This window comes from Callospermophilus lateralis, chromosome 6 (genome assembly GCF_048772815.1).
Source record: "Callospermophilus lateralis isolate mCalLat2 chromosome 6, mCalLat2.hap1, whole genome shotgun sequence".
NCBI classification, from domain to species: Eukaryota; Metazoa; Chordata; class Mammalia; order Rodentia; family Sciuridae; genus Callospermophilus; species Callospermophilus lateralis.
In genome coordinates this window covers 84,702,985-84,715,100 of record NC_135310.1, presented here as the reverse complement: position 1 = coordinate 84,715,100, position 12,116 = coordinate 84,702,985, and the positions used below count along the sequence as shown (strand labels likewise).

Here is a 12,116-nt window from a genome sequence, read left to right as displayed (position 1 = left end):
TTATCAGGGGAGAAGTCACCCTTCCACAGCAGCTGTTAATAATGCAACAGCTCCAACAAAATAATCATAACCTACTGTAGTTGGTACCTTCATGAAGGTTTAAGTACTTAGAGTGAATGCTTATAGGCATTTGTAACATGAATACTCATGATGAAGTTTTAAGATGAGAGTTAAATGGGTTATGAAATATTTCAGGAACATGGTATATAATGAATGAAGGATTCAACAGAATACATGCATGAGCATGCTATCATGGAAAAATGGCACCTTGAAAAGCAGCTTTCCTTGATTTCAGCAGCTTCAAGTGCAAATCCATTGGCCTTTGATCTTGGTGTTCAAGAGTACAGAAATAATTATCATCTCCAATATGGAAAAGTTGGAGTACATACATCATAAGAGGCAACTGGCACGTAATTAAGCAGATAACTAATCAGACAGTATGTGTTTTGTTAATTGTCTGGATGGGATTATGTGATGTGTTTACATCTAGGTGAAATCTACATTTTCTCCTTCACCTGCTAGTCACTGCCTCATACAGACTGGAATAATTATAGTGTCCAAACTATAGCTGGATGTAAATTCAGTTTATGCTACATTCCTTATGCACTACCATGTACTATTTTAGACTGAAAACCCACAGCAATGCAGTTACTACTTCAATTTATTTTATTGATATCTGCTTAATTCTCCTTGAAACATTCAGAAGTAGTAACATGTTTGTGTAAATGTTTCTATCCTCAATTTATTAATAATACTTGCATATTAAAATATTTTTCAAAGAGAAGTTAATGATAATTATAGAGAAAGACATTTCACCTTCCATTATGTTTTTTCTTTTTTTGTTTTTTAGCACAAAGTATAAATTTATGTAAAAGTATGTGGCCCCAATTAACGAGGATGATCAAAAATAAGCACCACAGAAAAAGTGAAAATAAAAATTACAATTGACAAGATCAGAACTTTTTATGGCAACATGATGGTCCTAGGGTTTTTGTAGCCCAGAAGAAGGAATCCACCCTTTTGCTGGCAATAGCTCCTATGCTCCAACGGAAAATGTGGTTGCCAGGTGCTAACAGGATTCTCACCTGCCCTTCTCTGGCTCAGCCCAGTTTTCCCTGAAACCTTTGCAATGGGTTCAGTTATTGAAAGACTCTGGGTCTGCTACTCAGAAATGCTGGCATAGTATCCTCCACCTGGCAGAGGGTTTGTGTGACTGGAATCTTCTCTATGCTCAGGGCTAAGTGCATTGAGCCTGGGATGTCTTTTATTCCTTAAAGAAAGAGGTAGCATCATTATTCTGTTATTTTCTCTTAATTCCTCTTACTGTCATTTTTCAGTTATTCAATTCTTCATCTCTAATTCCATAGTTGTAAGATGAACAGAAAAAAATAAATATAATAAATATAATATTTACCTGGTGTAATTCAGCTTATTAGAACACACTTTTTCTTAAACAGTAAGATGCTGGGCTCAATTTTAGTTTATTCTTTGTCTTCAGAAACATAACCACACAGACTTCATACAGTGATAAGAACAAGGGGAAAATGATATGACTAATGGATAAGATTCTTAACACTTCCAATTTCCTTTCACTGTCTCCCTTCTTTTCTCTCTGCACTAGCTATCTGAGTACATGAGTTGCTGTATTTAATAATCACACTTTGGAGAAAATGGTGGTTGTGACATCATTTTTTAAAAACCTTGAACACATGAGTCATTTAAAAAATGAAAGGATAATTTGGGTGGTAGGAATACAAGCAGCTTGGAGATAGAGGAAAACTAAACAAACTGGCAAGGTGAAGCACCATTTACATCATTGACAAGATCATTTTGACTTTCCAAACTGGAATCTATATAGATTAGCCCTGTTTTAATTCATTCGAAAATTAATGTTGACTTGGGCACACCTAAAACAACCCACAAAGGATCAGTAATGACTGGACATGGGCCACATTAAGAAATTCTATTTACAGGAATGCATTCAGTTCTTGATATTGCTAGACAACAATTAATTTAATAGACAACTAAATTTATTCTGCACTACTACCCACCAGTCAGTATGATAAAGTTTTCAGTTGGTATACTCCATTCCAGAACTAATGATAAAAAAGAAAGAAAATCCCCAAACATACAATTACAGAAATATTAGAAAAATATGTTCCTCCATGACTTTCCATGTACTGTACCTTATTTTTTATTATAAATCCTAAAAGTAACTCAGTTTTCATAGGGTAGTATTTTAAAATACTAACATCCCTTATGGGGTTTAGGGGTTATAGGACCTAATTACAAATTCTCTGCCAAACTTCTGCTGAAATAACAATAAGTTGCTAAATTACTGGAAACTGAGTCACCATAAAACTTTACAAGTAACAGGAGGCAAAAAGTAAAAAATGGAAACAATGAAGAAATAAGATCATGTGGACTGTGATGTTGAGCCTACAGGCTCTTTAATAAATGGTGATTTTTGGAAGAGCTGAATTGGCAAAAAATTACACAGACTAGTACTTCTTGCACTTTTTTCTCATTAAGTTAAATATTAAATATGGTGGAAAGATTATCAGGATTTTTTTAAAAGGTTTTTTCCTATTTTGATCCAAATATGACAAATCCCTGCAGTTCTAAGCAACATTCTATAGATTCTATAGTAAGCTCACATCAGATACCTGGAAATAGAGGTAGAAGGATTCCTTTGCAGAATCCAGGTATTCTTTATTACAAAGCATTAAAAAAAATTCCTTAACTAGTCCACCAGTCTTTACTGCTGTGGTTTATAGACCAAACTGGACGTTGACTTGACACCATCACAGTTTAGTCAAGTCATCAGAATCTCAATGTTGGGCATCTTAATTGAAATGCAATAGCCAGATAATTAAGCAGAAATTAATATTAGCATTTTTATCATTTCAAATAGGGTGTTATGATCATGACCCCAAACAGCTTTGCTTATTATCCATTCTCAGTATGATCCTTGGGCAAAGAGTATCAGCATCACCTTGAAAATTGTTAGGAATGTAAATTCTCCTTCCCTATCCCAAACCTGCCAACTCAGAAAATAATTTTAATAAAACTCCAGTGATTCTGATGCATGCTGAAGTGTGGGAGCCTGCATTATTAGAGGTGGATAATAAATTAATGACACGTATGTGAAAGATAACTGCACAGTCTCAGAAGTTTTTCAACTAACACAATGAGCAAATTGAGGACTGCATCTCAGAGATTTAGTCTGAGGTACAAATGGCAAAGAGGTAATAAGAAGATAAACTGAAGAAAGAATAAGGCAATGAAGACTAAACAAGATTACTTGTGGTAGAAGGAAGAAAGGAAATGAAATAAAAAAGAGTATTGATTTTCCTTTCTTCGTGTTTATATCCTGGAAGTTATCAGCTATATGTGAACCCCTCAAGTGAAGAGCCTTTTCATGGCCCACAGACACCCTACATTGGAGACTAGAAGTGATCTTGAGATGAGACACATTTGAAAGTTTGGTTATCTGACTCTGAGACTTTGAGTGTGTTATATGGCAGAGCTAGGTAGCCTTTGGAATATGTGTTTACTATGGGTTAAGGCCTTGAAGAAATTTCCAGAAGAATTAAATGCCTCTCATTAATTGAAACACTAGTATGACCCACAGGCTTGCAAGCTAGGCCAGGTTGTATTGAGCATTATTTGTTGCAGGTAAGGTAAAAGAGTTTTTGAACAAAGGCCCTTCCTAAGAATGTTAATTGCCCATAAGTAAGCCACAAAGTTCTTGGCAAGTATGTTAAATGTTTGAGTTTATTTTTTGTTTGTTTGTTTGTTTTTTGCTGCTGTGACCAAAAAACCTGAAAAGAACAACTGGAACATGTAATCAATATAAAATTATAAATAACGTATTTTAAGTCCTTATTTTACACACTAAATTTTGGAGTTGATTTTTCACTGTATCACTTCTTACCTTGAACCAGCCGCCTGAGTTAGTGGTTTCCATATGAGACATCTCAGGTCTAACTACTATTGAGTGCTCAGTATTCATCCAGTATCAACTATGTTCAATGGTAGATAGATAATAAGACAATGGTTCCTACTCTCAAGCTTCTCTTAACATTCTTAAAGAAAATGATTTTTCAGGTTTTATAAGCTATTCCCTTCAAAAAGAAATCAGGTAACAAATTGTTGTTTACTTTTTTTTTTTTTTTTTTTTTTTTTGGTGAGGATATCCCTCTTATTAGCAAAAGAGATGATCCCTGGACAATTAATATGGTATTGATTGATAAAAAATTAAATTAAATTAAATTAAAAATGAAAGAAAAAGAAAGAAAGAAAACCCAGAAGAATAAAACAAGAAAAAAAGACCACCTATGTGATAGATTTCTACTGTCTAAAGGTTAAAATGCTGCAGGTTTGAGAAAAACTTGCAGAAGAGATTATGCTACACAGTTGGTACTCGGTTAATGAAGTGTGAAGACCTCTTCAGCACAGAAAATTGAAGAAGTATTGGTGTTAAAAGCATTCCTAGAGGCCTGACCAGAGGGATTCCTGCAGTGGTTAATTGCCAGGCTCCAGAGGAGAGTGAAACAGGTAGCTCAATTGGCTGCTAGAAAGATGGGCTACTGGCTTCTTGCCTTCAGAAATAATGTAAAAATGTTGTTGTTTTTTTTTTAATAGGCAATCATAAGAGAAAAGAAAAAAAAATAAATCATGCAATTTCCCTGGGAATTTTTCAGTTCAGAAAGTTATTAATTCAGATATAGAAGTCAGGACCTTTAAATCTGATAATACGCTCAGAACCAGGAGAGCATTGACTTTCCACCAACCTGTTAGTGGTGGTTGTGGTCTGATATCCAATCCAGCTCCACTTACAGATAGACATGCACTATCCTTAAGAAGCTGATTTCCATTCGTGGATTTGTTAATTCAATGGGTTTGTCGAATGTCTTTTGGAAGTTAGGCACTGTGCTATGTCATGAGGGGTCACAAATAAAGATACATACAAAAGTCTGAGAATGAGATAATGGTGACTGCTTCTTTTGGGCTTTAAGGCTCAATGGTATCCTCAAAGCTATCACAGAAGTGAAGTAGGAGGTAAGTCTTGAAGCATAAAGGGAAGAACAAAACCTTGGTGGAATGAGCAATCCTGGCACAGGAAGGAGCTGCTCTTCCCAGCTTTTCTCTCCCTGCATTCCTTATCAGTAGGATGACTATGCATCCTGGTTTGCCTAGGACAATCCAATTTTACCTCTATCCTAATAGGAGTATCAAACTTACCATTTCTTTGACCTCATTTGACTAGTAAATTTATGGTCATTCAATTTGTTGGGTACCTGATGTTTTGTTGAAAGATAAACTTTTGAGAGAGTATGAGGCTCTTTTGTTCAGCTGTGGGGAGGGCATCTGACCAGGGCCTGCAGCAGGCCACTTCAGCTAGGGGCTCCACCTTGGCCATCCTGCTTTTTGCTTTCCTGGGCACCACTCCCTCAGCTGGCCTGTTGCAATGTGAGCATGACACTGATTTCTCCTAAACTCTTGGGTGCTGCTCTGAGCAGCCTCACCCTTTATACTGGAAAGCTGGAGGGCAGTGTGTGTGTGTGTGTGTGTGTGTGTGTGGTGGGGGACAGTAAAGAAAGTAGAGGAGGTACTAGAAGAAGAGGAAGAAGAATATGTGGTGGAAAAAAAATTCTTGTTGTCTAGTGGGTTGTAAGGGGCATAGTGGAGGGAATCTTAAAGTGGAAGAGTTTCTCTTATGAGAACAAGCCCGTGAGAACGAGAAGAGGACCTGGACTGCCCAGACCTCATAGCTGAGTTTCTACAGTAACAGAAAACAGCCCTTGAGACAGACAAATCAGAGGGAGGCAAGCTTAAAACTGATTCTGATTCTGAGGATAAAGGAGAAGTATCTAAAAAGCCCCGGGGGTTGGAGCCTGAGCAGATTATTGGAGCACCAGACTCCAGTAGAGAGCTCGTGTTCCTGATGAAATGGAAAAACTGAAGAGGCTGACCTGGTTCTTGGCAAGAAAGCCAATGTCAGAGGCTCACATGTTGTCAAATACTTCTATAAGGAAAGGCTGACGTGGGTGGCATTCCTACTCCTTGGAGGATGGTAACAAAAAAGATGACAAGAATTAACTGTCCTGTCACCTCTGACTGTGGGGTTAAGTGGGGAGAGAAAAAGTTCTACTTGTCTTGACACCATAAAGGTGACTTGAGAAATGTCCTTTGAAGAGTCAGTCTGGTTTCTGTGCCCTGCAGAAATTCAAGTACTTTTAAGCTGATCCAAGCTGTATAGTTTGCACACCCATCTCAGGGTTGAAGGCAACCCATTCTGCACTTAATATTGAGAAAATAAAGAGACTCCTATGAAGGACAAATGTTTGCAGAATTGAGTGTGTGGGAAGGGAAAAAGATAATATCGATCTTCAAATAATATCTCCACAACCCACAGCCTTCTGCATTATTTCAGCATGCATGTGTGTAGTTTCGGTATTATTTGAGGTTTGAGGGATAGGGCAGGGAAGAAGGGAGATGAATAGGATCATTTTCATTAAAATTTGGGGCCTGTGTGGGAAAATGGTGAAATAATGGAAAGAGCAAGTAATTTATGATTTGGTTCTACACCCAGAATATTTTACCTTCTCCAAAAAGGAAAGAAAAAAAATTTCATTGGCACCATAGATGAGGACCGCGAGAGACTGTTTTTCAAAGCTGTGAATACCTGAAACCTATAAGCCAAAGTGTTCCCTGCCTCAATTAATGTTGTTCCCCACAAACGACTAAGCCAGTTCATAAGTTATCAAAGCTGCCATTTTGGAAATAGAAACTGACTGAGACGGGAAGGTCTCAATTAGAGATATAAATGGGCAGATCATTCTATCTTAGAGGTTCTAATTCTTGAAATTAGATAAAAAGACCCTTTCTTTTACAATTATAAATTTATCAATAAAATCAGCTTATCCATCTAAGCTACTGGCTGAAGTACTGGGGTGAGGGGGAGTATAAGAGATGGAAGATTAGGGAAAGATCAGGGAAATTTTTAGAGCCCTTGCTTTTTCAACTTTGAACTCTGAGACCATTGGTGGAAGAGTTAAGTCACTGACAGCATAAGTTTCATTAAATCAATTTAAGGGTTGAGTGGTTTCAAAAGCCCTGGTCTCAGGAGAGTAGCTTTCATATTGGGTAGTGGTTCACTTTAAACACATTTTTTAAAAGTTTTTTTGTTTTAAGGAAAAAAATCTTATGAGTTAACTGACACCCAAACGTGGTCTGAAATCCAAAAGTTCCTGATATCATCTAGACTTGCATCTGGAACTACATTGTAAAATCTTTCTAAGTATGTGTTAGGTTTCTTGAAACTTTTGTTTAAATGTAAACTTCATACACATTTTGATGTCTTAATAAAACTATAGATTTATTAAAAAAAAGATAAACTTTTGATAAACCTGTACATGAGGTCATGATCAACTGCTAACTGATAAATGTCACCCGAACTAATACCCATATAAAGCAGGTTTTTTTGATGCCCATATAAGGATAGGGTAGGTAGTATAGAAGTGGTTATGTGTGTGCACTTATATGTTACCTATAAATATGTACATATGTTAAATCTTGTGGTTTTAAGTGTGATTAACAAAACACAAGACAGTTGGAGGAAGGAGTGCTATTTTATTGACAGTGATGAAGCAAGATATTTCTTAAAAAATTATGTGACAAGAAATCTAGAAGGCATGAATAAGCAAGCAAGAGGGTTATCTAAGAGGGAAGGGGCTTAGGTAGAGAAAATAGCCAGTGTAAAGACCATAGGAAGAAAGGAATCTTGGCATGTCTGATTAATAGCAAGGGTGGTAGGGAGGAGAAACGCAGGGAAGGGGTGATCATAGATGAGGCCAACACAATAGCAAAAGATCAGGTCATGGAGACCCTTGTAAGTCATGTGGAGCAAATTTGCATGTATTTTTGAGAGAGGATAATACACTGGAAGAATTTTGAACTATAGACTGGCTAAATCTGATGAGGATTTTAGAGGAATCATTCCAGCTGCTATAGGGAAAATGGATTAAAGTGAAAGGGGAATAGGAATGCTTAGAATGCCAAACAGTCTCTTATTTCATGCTTATTCACATGGAAATTCAGCTTAGAAGCATATGTCATTATTTTCTGTGATGTTATTGCTTCATTTTAGTATTTTCTTTGTTTAAAATAAGTGTTTGCCTATTCAGTACAATTTATTTCCTATCTCTTCAGAGATATAAACTGATGTATTATTACAACTTTCCATCCTCATATTCTAGAGCCATTGTGCCTGAGTATAAGACTTAAATCCTTATGCTAGGGATTAAAAGGTATTCGATCATGAACTTTAGGTAATAAAATGCATCATTGTCTCTTGCAACCTCTCTCCATCATCTCTTTTTGAATTATCCGCTCTTCTAATACTTGCCCTTGAGGTTTCAATAGTCATCACTTTCTGCCATGGCACACCCCTATAATCTCAGCAGCTTGGGAGGCTGAGACAAGAGGATTGTGAGTTCAAAGCCAGCCCCAGCAATTGCAAGGCAGTAAGCAACTCAGTGAGACCCTGTCTCTAAATAAAAAATTTAAAAAATAAAATAAAAATAGGGCTGCGGATGTGGCTCCGTGGATGAGTACCCCTGAGTTCAATCCTGGGTATCTGCCCCACAAAAAATATCTATCCCTCTCTACATATTTCTACATGCAGGGCAACCCATGTGCATTTATTCACCACAAACTACCACATACTCTAAATCTATCCCTGTCTTCACTTTCCTGTCATGTGGGTATCACTTTCATGGTCTGTCAAGAATTATAAAAATTCTGTAATAGTATCATACCTGCAAAGCTAACAAGTTGGCCTGACTCAGTTTCATGGATGCTTTTAGAAAATATAAGACTCCTTGATTAAAGACAAAAGACTTTAATATTCACTGTGCACCAAACAGTACAAAGTAATGGTCACGTCAGTTCCTTTGACCCTTAAACCACATGGAGATGATGCATAGTGGCCTAGCTGGATGTTTTCTATACAGCAGGCTTTTGATGAGGAATCTCAAGTTTAGGAAACTCCAGTACTTTATAATGGACAGTGAGCAACACTAGCCAAATTTTTCTTTGGTGGGACATATTAATCTGCTATATGAGACAGAAAGCAAACTTCTGCTCTGGAAGAAAGCACTATCTCTGTCTTTCAAGGTAGGTTGCTATACAAACATAGTTGAAAAAAATATGCAGAACAAAGGGCATTCAGTAACTTCACTGGTAACATATAGTGAAGCATAAAAGACCCATTGATAATTATTTTTTCACATGGTCTGAAAAGCCCAGATAAGTGTGATAATTGTGATAATACTATTGGCTTTGATGGATAATTATTAATGAATACCTGAGATATGTACATTTTAACAAAGGATTTCTAGATTCCTAATGGAATAGATCACAGTGAAATGAGTCTCCAATTCTGAACGTTGCATAGCTTAATAAGTACAAATTCTGAACTCTAGCATAGATTAAAAAGTGAAAATGATGAAGACAAAAAGCACTTTGTCAATACAGTCTGATTTGGGAAATGAAAATGGTCACCACATCAGACCAAAACTACCAAGAAATCTTGCTTTCTGCTAAGGAACTCAATATATGAAAATATCCCACTGATATCCAAGAAGCAAAACAGCTTTCCTAAAGATATTCATCTTAGATGTATGATAATTATGGCAATTAACTGGTACATACTTCAATAACAGGCTTCCCTAGTGTTGATATTCATAAGCATATTTTATTAGAAACCATGTCTTGATATATATTTATTCCCATGTATTCAAGTGTCAAGTTCTGTACCTACTGTAGTATGCTTCCTTTTATTTAGTATTTATGAATTTTATAGCATAATACAAACATTTTTCCAGTTTTCAAATAAATACTTTATTTCCTGCCAATAGTTGTTTTAAAGAAAATCAAAACTCAGTGGCAATAATTTCATGCTCTTAAAAAATTACTGGATAAAGGATACGTTTTACCAACTGGTTGATGTAAATTCTAGATGATATTATTATGGTGTCAACAAAAGGTGCAAATCAGCAACTAAATATCAAAGAAATTGAAAGGAGTCTTTTAGAATTCCAATCATGAGATTTATAATATTACCATATTTTCTAAATATTGACCTATCAAAAAGAGCAAAATTTGAATATATTCTCCTGTTTAATGTGTCATGTTTCAAAAATTAACTTTAGTTAGCATTTTTTGTTTCCTTCACATTCTATGACATGCCATCAACAAACTGATAGTATTTTTAAGACCCTAAGGGGAATTAAAAGAAAATAGTTACCAAACTGTATTGCATATCCTTGCCATATGCTATGTATAATAAACAAATATTTTACACATTATCTCATTTAATCTTTCAAACATACCTGAAAATTATACCTAATTTCAGATTAAGAAGGTGGACTCAGAAACTTGCTGTTTTTTCCTAAATAAATCTTTGCTCATCTAGGGGATTGAGCCTGATCAAGCAACAATTCCTCCTCTGAATTACAAAGTCAGAAGTCAGGATTTTAAAATTAAAGACATTAAAACTCATGAGATTTATTGCTAACATCTTTTTCTTGAGCTTTCTCCTTTTTGTTACAGAAAAAAAAAGTGTATACACAAATTTTCAATTATATATAAAAATGAAGAGGGAAAATGTTGTTTTCCTTTTTATTCTTCCTTTGAATTCAGAGCAAAACGTGGCACTTCAGATTAAGGAATAAAATCTCCTCTCAGAGGTGATTGGTATTCTGCCTCTGGTACTCTAAATATAAAAATTTAAAAAAAAATAAGTGATTTTAATAGAGATTAGAAAGAGATTAGAAAACTTCTGGACAGTTTCTGTGGAAGAAAAAAATTCCTTACATTTAATTCCACATCAGAGAAATATAGAAAAATTAATGGAACTGAGTACTGTTGTACACCCCAGTTCATGACCATCTTGAATGGTTTGCAGAGTTGGAGGACTTTTATTTTTACCATGAAATAGTAGGATTCATTAGTTTCATACCAAAAAGAATCTGTTGTGATCAATGAATACAGATCTACATAAACTGTCATTACAAAGACATAGGAACAGAACAATACTAATAGATACATGTCAACTGAAGAAGGTCAACACAATGTCTCACTCCTTTAACACAGGAATGGAAATGAGCAATTAAATTGTTAAAGTCTTCCAGTGAGGGAGAGAAATAGTCTCTCTTAGCCAAAAAACTGGGACCTCTCACATAACTTCAGGTGAATTGTAAGAGCTCAGGTAGATGACAGAAAATCCTTGCTTAGGTATTTATCTGAGTAGACAGAATACACAATATTTGTAGAAGACCACGCTTAAATACATATTTGTGTGTTTTTTTAATGGTGAATCAGAGAAAAGAGACTAAAAGAGACCATGCCTCTCTCATGGGGAATTGAGCTGACAGAGTGGTTGACTATGATGGGGGAAGCAGTGGCATTTGGATGTTCAGCACTGTGAGAAACTTTCCCTCATGTCACAACATGTTGTCAGCACAAATCCATGTAAGTGTCCTCTATTGTTTTATCTTATTCTATTTTTCCACTCTGATTGCTAATCCTTATTTCTACTACCCTCTGTTTTTAGTTGGAGTGTCTTTATACAATAAATGCACTGTTTTGTTTTGAATGTTATTATTTCATCATTTCTTTTTTTACTTGTTGCTAGAGCTCTACTAAGGTGGCTCCATGCACAATTTGAGTGTCCACGTGTGGATTCTAACTGCTGCAGAGAATACCTTAGTATGTAGCGGTCACATTTTATTTATCACCTTCTCAAGAGAAGCACATCTCATTTAGATACAGTTTCCCACTATTATGTGTCTTTTTGTTTGTCTATTTGTTTGTAGTGTTGATGATCCAACAGGGCCTCAGACATGCTAGGCAAGCACTGTACCACACTCAACTATATCCCCTGCCCCAGTTCTCCACTACTATGATCTCAACCAGAATAAGTATCTTTATGTCCCTTATAATCTGTGAATGAATTGGTTTCATTATCCAGAAGTGCTACCTATAATGACATAGAATAAATGCACTTTTAATTCTGTTAAGAATCAACAGATTGGTTTTAAAATATC

The 12,116-nt window shown here is 35.8% G+C and overlaps 1 pseudogene; it reads left to right on the top strand.

The window, feature by feature from the left end:
- Positions 1-252: 252 nt before the first annotated feature.
- LOC143401915 (chromobox protein homolog 1 pseudogene) lies at positions 253-6,105 on the top strand (annotated as a pseudogene).
- The last annotated feature ends 6,011 nt before the right edge of the window (positions 6,106-12,116 follow it).